We start from the raw sequence: 10,091 nt of genomic DNA, 5'->3' as shown, positions 1-10,091 counted from the left end.
GCATCAGAATATGGCCATTCTGATATAAATGATAAATTCCTCAGATAAGACTGAAAAAAGTGTCTGGAAATATCAGCAACCATCAGGGTAAGAGTGACAACAGGTCCACATGAGGGAAATCCTTACAAATGGCTTAATGGGTCATTTCAACGCAATCGTGTTATTATTTATTTTTAGGGTTTAACAAGGCAGCTCACCTGTGACTTGACATTAGATGCGGCGACTTCGATTACCCTGCAGACGATATTTTGTGTTCTTCCGCCAATACAATCCACTGACAACGACCGACGAGTTCTGCGTTCCGAGATTATTTTTGTTATTTGCCTGTTTGGGGCCCGCCTGTGAAATTGCTCGATTCTTGCAATTCTCTTTCAGCCTTCATCAACTAGCTGTTTTTGCAGAATATTAAAAATACGATAGTTATTCACTACTCATATTAACTAGGTGTCATTTACGTTACCTTAAGTCATTTATTTTTCAACTGGATTTTACAAAGGTGCATGACATGCAGGCGCTAAAAAGTTGTCAGGAGGGGGTTTCAAACCATGCCTATAGGGGAGTCTGCGACCTGAATGACTTAATGGTTATTTTCAATGCAATCGAGTTTTTCTTTTTCTTTTAGGGTTTAACAAGGTTTCTCACCTGTTACCTGTGGCTTGACTTTAGATGTGGCCAGTTCGATTACCCTGCAGACTATAAGAGTGTCTTCAGAATATGGCCAATTTGACATGAATTTAAAATGCCTCTTATAGGGTCTGTTTGAGAGTGTTTATTATGAATTGTTATTTCACTGTGTGAAACTAAAAAACTGTCAGAAGTGGGATTTGAACCCACGCCTCCATGGGAGACTGCGACCTGAACGCAGCTCCTTAGACCGCTCGGCATCCTGACTACAGCACATTAACTGGGTATCGGGTTAAAGTGTATGCGTAAAAGTAGAAATATGAACAACGCTCTAAAGTCACCACAGAGACCAGAACAACTATGCACGATACTGACTTGCACTTCAATAGTCATTTGTTTTTAAAATTAAAAGTCCAGTCATTGATTAAAACCTGTTTAGGATATGGCAGACATATCCCCCTTTGGAGAGATGGGTACCCTAGTAAACTGAAAAAAAAAATCTGTCAACAATTGCTAATATATGCAAATAAAAAATTATTATGGATAGAAAACACTCAAAGATTCTAAAACCGTTGGAATTATGTCTGTAAGTATAGCAGAACTCACAGGGCAGGCATTCTCCAAACTAGTTTTTGTGGCCATGAAAGTTGGAGCAACTTTGACGTCATGGCCCACACCTCCCAACCAGTTATGATTCTGGGGAGACTTCTATCTCTTCCGCTAGATGTCCTCTTGAGTAGAGCTTTGAATCGTTCAAATCCGCGAGAATTGACCCTATGGAGTGAAATTAGTGGGTTCCACGAGAAAATAGGCTGTGCGTAGGGGCGCGAATTGGTCCCAGCCATTCCTTGTTCAGCACTCAAGAGAGGGGCAGACGATGGCGATTGAAGTTTGTTTTGTGTGTCTAAAACATCATAAAGCTTGCTTCTGCACTTAGTTGACCTGTTTAGTCGACATATAATATGTAATTTTGAAGTTTTGATGCGCAACTTTTCCGGACCAGAGGACGTTTTGGGTGCATTTCAGCTGATGTTATTAGCCTGTTAGATCTCTAGGGCGCTATTTCATTTTGGATAAAAAACGTTCCCGTTTAAGCGCGATATTTTGTCACGAAAAGATGCTCGACTATGCATATTCTTGACAGTTTTGGAAAGAAAACCTCTGAAGTTTCAGAATCTGCAAAGATTTTGTCTGTAAGTGCCCCAGAACTCATTCTACAGGCGAAACCAAGATGATGCATCAACCAGGAATTAGCAGAATTTCTGAAGCTCTGTTTTCCATTGTCTCCTTATATGGCTGTGATGCGCAAGGAATGAGCCTACACTTTCTGTCGTTCGCCAAGGTCTTAGCAGCATTGTGAGTATTTGTAGGCATATCATTGGAAGATTGACCATAAGAGACTACATTTTCCAAGTGTCCGCTGGTGTCCTGCGTGGAATTCGTGTGCGCAATTGCCAGCTGCTTGTACTTTACCATTTGATTCAGGGGAGAAAGCATGTGTCACAAGAACGATGTATCAATGAAGAGATATGTGAAAAACACCTGATGATTGATTCTAAACAACGTTTGCCATGTTTTCAGTCGATATTATGGAGTTAATTGGAAAAAAGTTTGCGTTTTGAGGACTGAATTTTCGGTTTTTTTTGGTAGCCAAAGTGATGTATAAAACGGAGCTATTTCTAATACACAAAGAATCTTTTTGGAAAAACTGAGCATCTGAATCCAACTGAGAGTATCCTCATTGAAAACATCAGAAGTTCTTCAAAGGTAAATTATTTATTTGAAGGCTTTTATGTTTTTGTTGAAATGTTGCGTGCTGGATGCTAACGCTAATGCTAACGCTAAATCCTTTGTTTCTAGCTACTGTTACACAAATTATTGTTTTCCTATGGTTGAGAAGCATATTTGAAAATCTGAGATGACAGTGTTGTTTACAAAAGGCTAAGCTTGCGAGATGGCATATTTATTTCATTCATTTGCGATTTTCATGAATAGTTAACGTTGCGTATGGTAATGAGCTGAGGCTGTAGTCACGAACCGGATCCGGGTTTGGGAGATCAGAGAGGTGTAACTAGGTGTCATTTACGTTACCTTAAGTCATTATTTTCAACTGGATTTTACAAAGGTGCATGACATGCAGGCGCTAAAAAGTTGTCAGGAGGGGGTTTCAAACCATGCCTAAGGGGAGTCTGCGACCTGAATGACTTAATGGTATTTTCAATGCAATCGAGTTTTTCTTTTTCTTTTAGGGTTAACAAGGTTTCTCACCTGTTACCTGTGGCTTGACTTTAGATGTGGCCAGTTCGATACCCTGCAGACTATAAGAGTGTCTTCAGAATATGGCCAATTTGACATGAATTTAAAAATGCCTCTTATAGGGTCTGCATTTGAGAGTGTTTATTATGAATTGTTATTTCACTGTGTGAACTAAAAAACTGTCAGAAGTGGATTTGAACCCACGCCTCCATGGGAGACTGCGACCTGAACGCAGCGCCTTAGACCGCTCGGCCATCCTGACTACAGCACAGTAACTGGGTATCGGGTTAAAGTGTATGCGTTAAAAGTAGAAATATGAACAACGCTCTAAAATCACCACAGAGACCAGAACAACTATGCACGATACTGACTTGCACTTTCAATAGTCATTTGTTTTTACAAATTAAAAAGTCCAGTCATTGATTTAAAACCTGTTTAGGATATGGCAGACATATGCCCCCTTTGGGAGAGATTGGGTACCCTAGTAAACTGAAAAAAAAATCTGTCAACAATTGCTAATATATGCAAATAAAAATTATATTGGATAGAAAACACTCTAAAGATTCTAAAACCGTTGGAATTATGTCTGTAAGTATAGCAGAACTCACAGGGCAGGCATCTTCCAAACTAGTTTTTGTGGCCATGAAAGTTGCGAGCAACTTTGACGTCATGGCCCCCACCCTCCCAACCAGTTATGATTCTGGGAGACTTCTATCTCTTCCGCTAGATGTCCTCTTTGAGTAGAGCTTTGAATCGTTCAAATCCCGCGAGAATGACCCTATGGGAGTGAAATTAGTGCGTTCACGAGAAAATAGGCTGTGCGTAGGGGCGCGAATTGGTCCCAGCCATTCCTTGTTCCAGCACTCAAGAGAGGGGCAGACGATGGCGATTGAAGTTTGTTGTGTGTCTAAAAACATCATAAAGCTTGCTTCTGCACTTAGTTTGACCGTTTAGTCGACATTAATATGTAATTTTGAAGTTTTGATGCGCACTTTTCCGGACCAGAGGACGTTTTGGTGCATTTCAGCTGATGTTATTAGCCTGTTAGATCTCTAGGGGCGCTATTTCATTTTTGGATAAAAACGTTCCGTTTTAAGCGCGATATTTTGTCACGAAAAGATGCTCGACTATGCATATTCTTGACAGTTTTGGAAAGAAAACACTCTGAAGTTCAGAATCTGCAAAGATGTCTGTAAGTGCCCCAGAACTCATTCTACAGGCGAAACCAAGATGATGCATCAACCAGGAATTAGCAGAATTTCTGAAGCTCTGTTTTCCATTGTATCCTTATATGGCTGTGATTGCGCAAGGAATGAGCCTAACTTTCTGTCGTTCGCCAAGGTCTTAGCAGTTGTGACGTATTTGTAGGCATATCATTGGAAGATTGACCTAAGAGACTACATTTCCAAGTGCCGCCGGTGTCCTGCGTGGAATTCGAGTGCGCCAATGCCAGCTGCTGTACTTTACCATTTGATTCAGGGAGAAAAGCATGTGTCCAAGAACGATGTATCAATGAAGATATATGTGAAAAACACTTGATGATGATTCTAAACAACGTTTGCCATGTTTTCAGTCGATATTATGGAGTTAATTGGAAAAAAAGTTTGCGTTTTGAGGACTGAATTTTCGGTTTTTTTTGGTAAGCCAAATGTGATGTATAAAACGGAGCTATTTCTAATACACAAAGAATCTTTTGGAAAAACTGAGCATCTGCTATCCAACTGAGAGTATCCTCATTGAAAAACATCAGAAGTTCTTCAAAGGTAATTATTTTATTTGAAGGCTTTTATGTTTTTGTTGAAATGTTGCGTGCTGGATGCTAACGCTAATGCTAACGCTAAATCCTTTGTTTTCTAGCTACTGTTACACAAATTATTGTGTTCCTATGGTTGAGAAGCATATTTTGAAAATCTGAGATGACAGTGTTGTTTACAAAAGGCTAAGCTTGCGAGATGGCATATTTATTTCATTTCATTTGCGATTTTCATGAATAGTTAACGTTGCGTTATGGTAATGAGCTTGAGGCTGTAGTCACGATACCGGATCCGGGTTTGGGAGATCAGAGAGGTTAACTAGGTGTCATTTACGTTACCTTAAGTCATTTATTTTTCAACTGGATTTTACAAAGGTGCATGACATGCAGGCGCTAAAAAGTTGTCAGGAGGGGGTTTCAAACCTGCCTATAGGGGAGTCTGCGACCTGAATGACTTAATGGTTATTTTCAATGCAATCGAGTTTTTCTTTTTCTTTTAGGGTTAACAAGGTTTCTCACCTGTTACCTGTGGCTTGACTTTAGATGTGGCCAGTTCGATTACCCTGCAGACTATAAGAGTGTCTTCAGAATATGGCCAATTTGACATGAATTTAAAAATGCCTCTTATAGGGTCTGCATTTGAGAGTGTTTATTAGATTGTTATTTCACTGTGTGAACTAAAAAAACTGTCAGAAGTGGGATTTGAACCCACGCTCCATGGGAGACTGCGACCTGAACGCAGCGCCTTAGACCGCTCGGCCATCCTGACTACAGCACAGTAACTGGGTATCGGGTTAAAGTGTATGCGTTAAAAGTAGAAATATGAACAACGCTCTAAAATCACCACAGAGACCAGAACAACTATGCACGATACTGACTTGCACTTTCAATAGTCATTTGTTTTACAAATTAAAAAGTCCAGTCATTGATTTAAAACTGTTTGGATATGGCAGACATATGCCCCTTTGGAGAGATTGGGTACCCCTAGTAAACTGAAAAAAAAAATCTGTCAACAATTGCTAATATATGCAAATAAAAATTATTATTGGATAGAAAACACTCTAAAGATTCTAAAACCGTTGGAATTATGTCTGTAAGTATAGCAGAACCACAGGGCAGGCATTCTTCCAAACTAGTTTTTGTGGCCATGAAAGTTGGAGCAACTTTGACGTCATGGCCCCCCACCCTTCCCAACCAGTTATGATTCTGGGGAGACTTTCTATCTCTTCCGCTAGATGTCCTCTTTGAGTAGAGCTTTGAATCGTTCAAATCCCGCGAGAATTGACCCATGGGAGTGAAATTAGTGCGTTTCCACGAGAAAATAGGCTGTGCGTAGGGGCGCGAATTGGTCCCAGCCATTCCTTTGTTCCAGCACTCAAGAGAGGGGCAGACGATGGCCGATTGAAGTTTGTTTTGTGTGTCTAAAACATCATAAAGCTTGCTCTGCACTTAGTTTGACCTGTTTAGTCGACATATAATATGTAATTTTGAAGTTTTGATGCGCAACTTTCCGGACCAGAGGACGTTTTGGGTGCATTTCAGCTGATGTTATTAGCAGTAGCTAATACAAAGACGCAAGACTTGAAACCAAAGATGTATTGGGTAAGTCTGAAGCTTCCAGAACATTCTGAACGAAGACCATCGAAGGTAAGGGAATATTTATGCTTAAATCTGTGTTTCTGTTGACTCCAACATTACGTAGAAATGTAGCTTGAACTGAGCGCCGTCTCAGATATTGAATAGTGTGCGATTTCTGTAACGTTAAAAGAAATCTAACAAAGCGGTTGCATAAAGAAGCAGTGTATCTTCTAACTATATGTACAAAAGTAATTTAGTCAAGTTTATGATGTCTATTTACGTTACCTTGCCGCGTACCTAGATTTCCTGCGGGCATTTTTGAGTAATTCTGAACGTGAACTCACTGTAAATGGACATTATGGATATAAATGGCAATATTGAAAATTGAAAAAAAAAATGTACTGTGTAACATGTCATATTACTGTCATCTGATGAAGATTTTCAAAAGGTTAGTGAACGATTATTTTTTAATCCTGCGTTTGTTGATTGCATGTTTTGGCTATCAAATGAGCTGTGTCTGGTGGTGGGTTACATATATATGTGCTATGTTTTCGCCGTAAACATTTTAGAAATCTGACTTGTGGCTAGATGAACAAGGTGTTATCTTTCATTGAGCTATGGACTTGGACTTGTTAATGTGTGGAGGTTAAATATTGTAAGAATATTTTTGCGTTCCATGCGCCACCGTTTCAGCTGAACGTGGGAGGGTTGAGTCCCAATTGGGAACAATACGTAGACAGGTAACCCAATATGGCCTTCAATGGGAAAGAGTAGTTAAATCGTCATTGAATGAGCGCTAAACTGCATCAGAATATGGCCATTCTGATATAAATGATAAAATTCCTCAGATAAGACTGAAAAAGTGTCTGGAAATATCAGCAACCTCAGGGTAAGAGTGACAAAAGGTCACATGGGGGAAATCCTTACAAATGGCTTAATGGGTCATTTCAACGCAATCGTGTTATTATTTATTTTTAGGGTTTAAAGGCAGCTCACCTGGACTTGACATTAGATGCGGCGACTTCGATACCCTGCAGACGATATTCTTGTTCTTCCGCCAATACAATCACTGACAACGACCGACGAGTTCTGCGTTCGAGATATTTTTGTTATTTGCCGTTTGGGGCCCGCCTGTGAAATTGCGCGATTCTTGCAATTCTCTTTCAGCTTCATCAACTAGCTGTTTTTGCGAATATAAAAATAGGATAGTTATTCACTACTCATATTAACTAGTGTCATTTACGTTACCTTAAGTCATTTATTTTTCAACTGGATTTTACAAAGGTGCATGACATGCAGGCGCTAAAAAGTTGTCAGGAGGGGGTTTCCAAACCATGCCTATAGGGGAGTCTGCGACCTGAATGACTTAATGGTTATTTTCAATGCAATCAAGTTTTTATTTTTATTTTTAGGTTTAACAAGGTTTCTCACCTGTTACCTGTGGCTTGACTTTAGATGTGGCCAGTTCGATTACCCGCAGACTATAAGAGTGTCTTCAGAATATGGCCAATTTGACATGAATTTAAAATGCCTCAGATAGGACAAAAAAGTGTCTGGAGTTCCCGTCAGGGTAAGAGTGACAACAAAAGGTTTCCACATGCAAAATGGGGGGGAAATCTTAGCAAATGCTTAATGGTTATTCATGAGAATCGTGTTGTTGTATTGTTGAGTGTATCATGGATCTCATCTGAAATCTGTGGCTTGACTACAAACCTGTAAACTATGCTACTGTGGCCTATAGAGCTAAAGGCTGGATAACCAGGTGTGTAAAGGTGTTGAAGTGGGACAGATGGCCTACAGTCCTATCAAAATGGACAACTAACCTATGTACTTGCGGAGATCTGAGAGGATGCGATTGGTATAAGAAACACGACTAAACTTCAACCTCCGGAGGGGTCAAAAAAAAGCATTTTCGTTGTCGGCAGGATTTGAACCTGCGCAGGAAGATCCTAATGGATTTCTAGTCCATCGCCTTAACCACTCGGCCACGACAACGTTTGACAGAGAAACAGCCTTGTTAGGAGTGAATGGGCCAACAGGCATAGCCTACAGAAAGTGAAATTTAACAACTGAAAGATAATTGCAGTAACTCATTATAATGCAATAACACAAATGTTCCCCTCATTCATTTGTTATAAAGTCCAGCTGTTTTCTTATTTAAACCTTGATCTTGCTCAGCTCCAGAAGGTCTGCATTGAGAGTGTTTATTATGAATTGTTATTTCACTGTGTGAAGTGTTATTTCATATTCTTATTATTACTGACTGAGCAGCATGGACTCCTGAGATGGCACTAAGAACTGTCAGAAGTGGGATTTGAACCCACGCCTCCATGGGAGACTGCGACCTGAACGCAGCGCCTTAGACCGCTCGGCCATCCTGACTACAGCACAGTAACTGGGTATCGGTTTAAAGTGTATGCGGTTAAAAGTAGAAGTATGAACAAAGCTCTAAAATCACCACAGAGACCAGAACAACTATGCACGATACTGACTTGCACTTTCAAATAGTCATTTGTTTTTATAAATTAAAAAGTCCAGTCATTGATTTAACCTCAATATGGCCTTCAATGGGAAAGAGTAGTAAATCGCCATTGAATGAGCGCTAAACTGGCATCAGAATATGGCCATTCTGATATAAATGATAAAATTCCTCAGATAAGACTGAAAAAGTGTCTGGAAATATCAGCAACCATCAGGGTAGAGTGAAACAGGTCCACATGGGGGAAATCCTTACAAAATGGCTTAATGGGTCATTCAACGCAATAGTGTTATTATTTATTTTTAGGTTAACAAGGCAGCTCACCTGTGACTTGACATTAGATGCGGCGACTTCGATTACCCTGCAGACGATATTCTTGTTCTTCCCGCCAATACAATCCACTGACAACGACCGACGAGTTCTGCGTTCCGAGATCATTTTTGTTATTTGCCTGTTTGGGGCCCGCCTGTGAAATTGCGCGATTCTTGCAATTCTCTTTCAGCCTCTCATCAACTAGCTGTTTTTGCAGAATATTAAAAATAGGATAGTATTCATACTCATATTAACTAGGTGTCATTTACGTTACCTTAAGTCATTTATTTTTCAACTGGATTTTACAAAGGTGCATGACATGCAGGCGCTAAAAAGTTGTCAGGAGGGGGTTCCAACCATGCCTATAGGGGAGTCTGCGACCTGAATGACTAAATGGTTATTTTCAATGCAATCAAGTTTTTATTTTAATTTTAGGGTTTAACAAGGTTTCACCTGTTACCTGTGGCTTGACTTAGATGTGGCCAGTTCGATTACCTGCAGACTATAAGAGGTCTTCAGAATATGGCCAATTTGACATGAATTTAAAAATGCCTCAGTAGGACAAAAAAAGTGTCGGAGCTTCCCGTCAGGGTAAGAGTGACAACAGGTTTCCACATGTCAAAATGGGGGAAATCTTAGCAAATGGCTTAATGGTTATTATGAGAATCGTGTTGTTGTATTGTTGAGTGTATCATGGGATCTCATCTGAAATCTGTGGCTGACTACAAACATGTAACCTATGCTACTGTGCTATAGAGCTAAAAGCTGGATAACAGGGGTGTAAAGGTGTGAAGTGGGGACAGATGGCCTACAGTCCTATCCCAAATGGACAACTAATCCCTATGTACTTGCGGAGATCTGAGAGGATGCGATTGGTATAAGAAACACGACTAAACTTCAACCTCCGGAGGGGTCAAAAAAAAGACATTTCGTTGTCGGCAGGATTGAATCTGCGCAGGAAAAAACCTAATGGATTTCTAGTCCATCGCCTTAAACCACTCCGGCCACGACAACGTGACAGAAGAAAAACAGGCTTGTTAGGAGTGAATGGGCCAACAGGCATAGCCTACAGAAAGTGAAATTTAACAA

General features: G+C 40.2%; 2 non-coding genes across 2 annotated transcripts; both read right to left on the bottom strand.

The window, feature by feature from the left end:
• Window positions 1-8,124: 8,124 nt before the first annotated feature.
• Window positions 8,125-8,206, bottom strand: trnas-aga. The gene has a single exon. It is a non-coding gene; the product is annotated as a tRNA-Ser (tRNA).
• Window positions 8,207-8,510: 304 nt separating this feature from the next.
• Window positions 8,511-8,593, bottom strand: trnal-cag. The gene has a single exon. It is a non-coding gene; the product is annotated as a tRNA-Leu (tRNA).
• Window positions 8,594-10,091: the final 1,498 nt, after the last annotated feature.

This window comes from Oncorhynchus mykiss, unplaced genomic scaffold, assembly GCF_013265735.2.
Source record: "Oncorhynchus mykiss isolate Arlee unplaced genomic scaffold, USDA_OmykA_1.1 un_scaffold_284, whole genome shotgun sequence".
In the NCBI taxonomy this organism is placed as follows: domain Eukaryota; kingdom Metazoa; phylum Chordata; class Actinopteri; order Salmoniformes; family Salmonidae; genus Oncorhynchus; species Oncorhynchus mykiss.
This window is presented reverse-complemented; position numbering and strand designations above follow the sequence as displayed.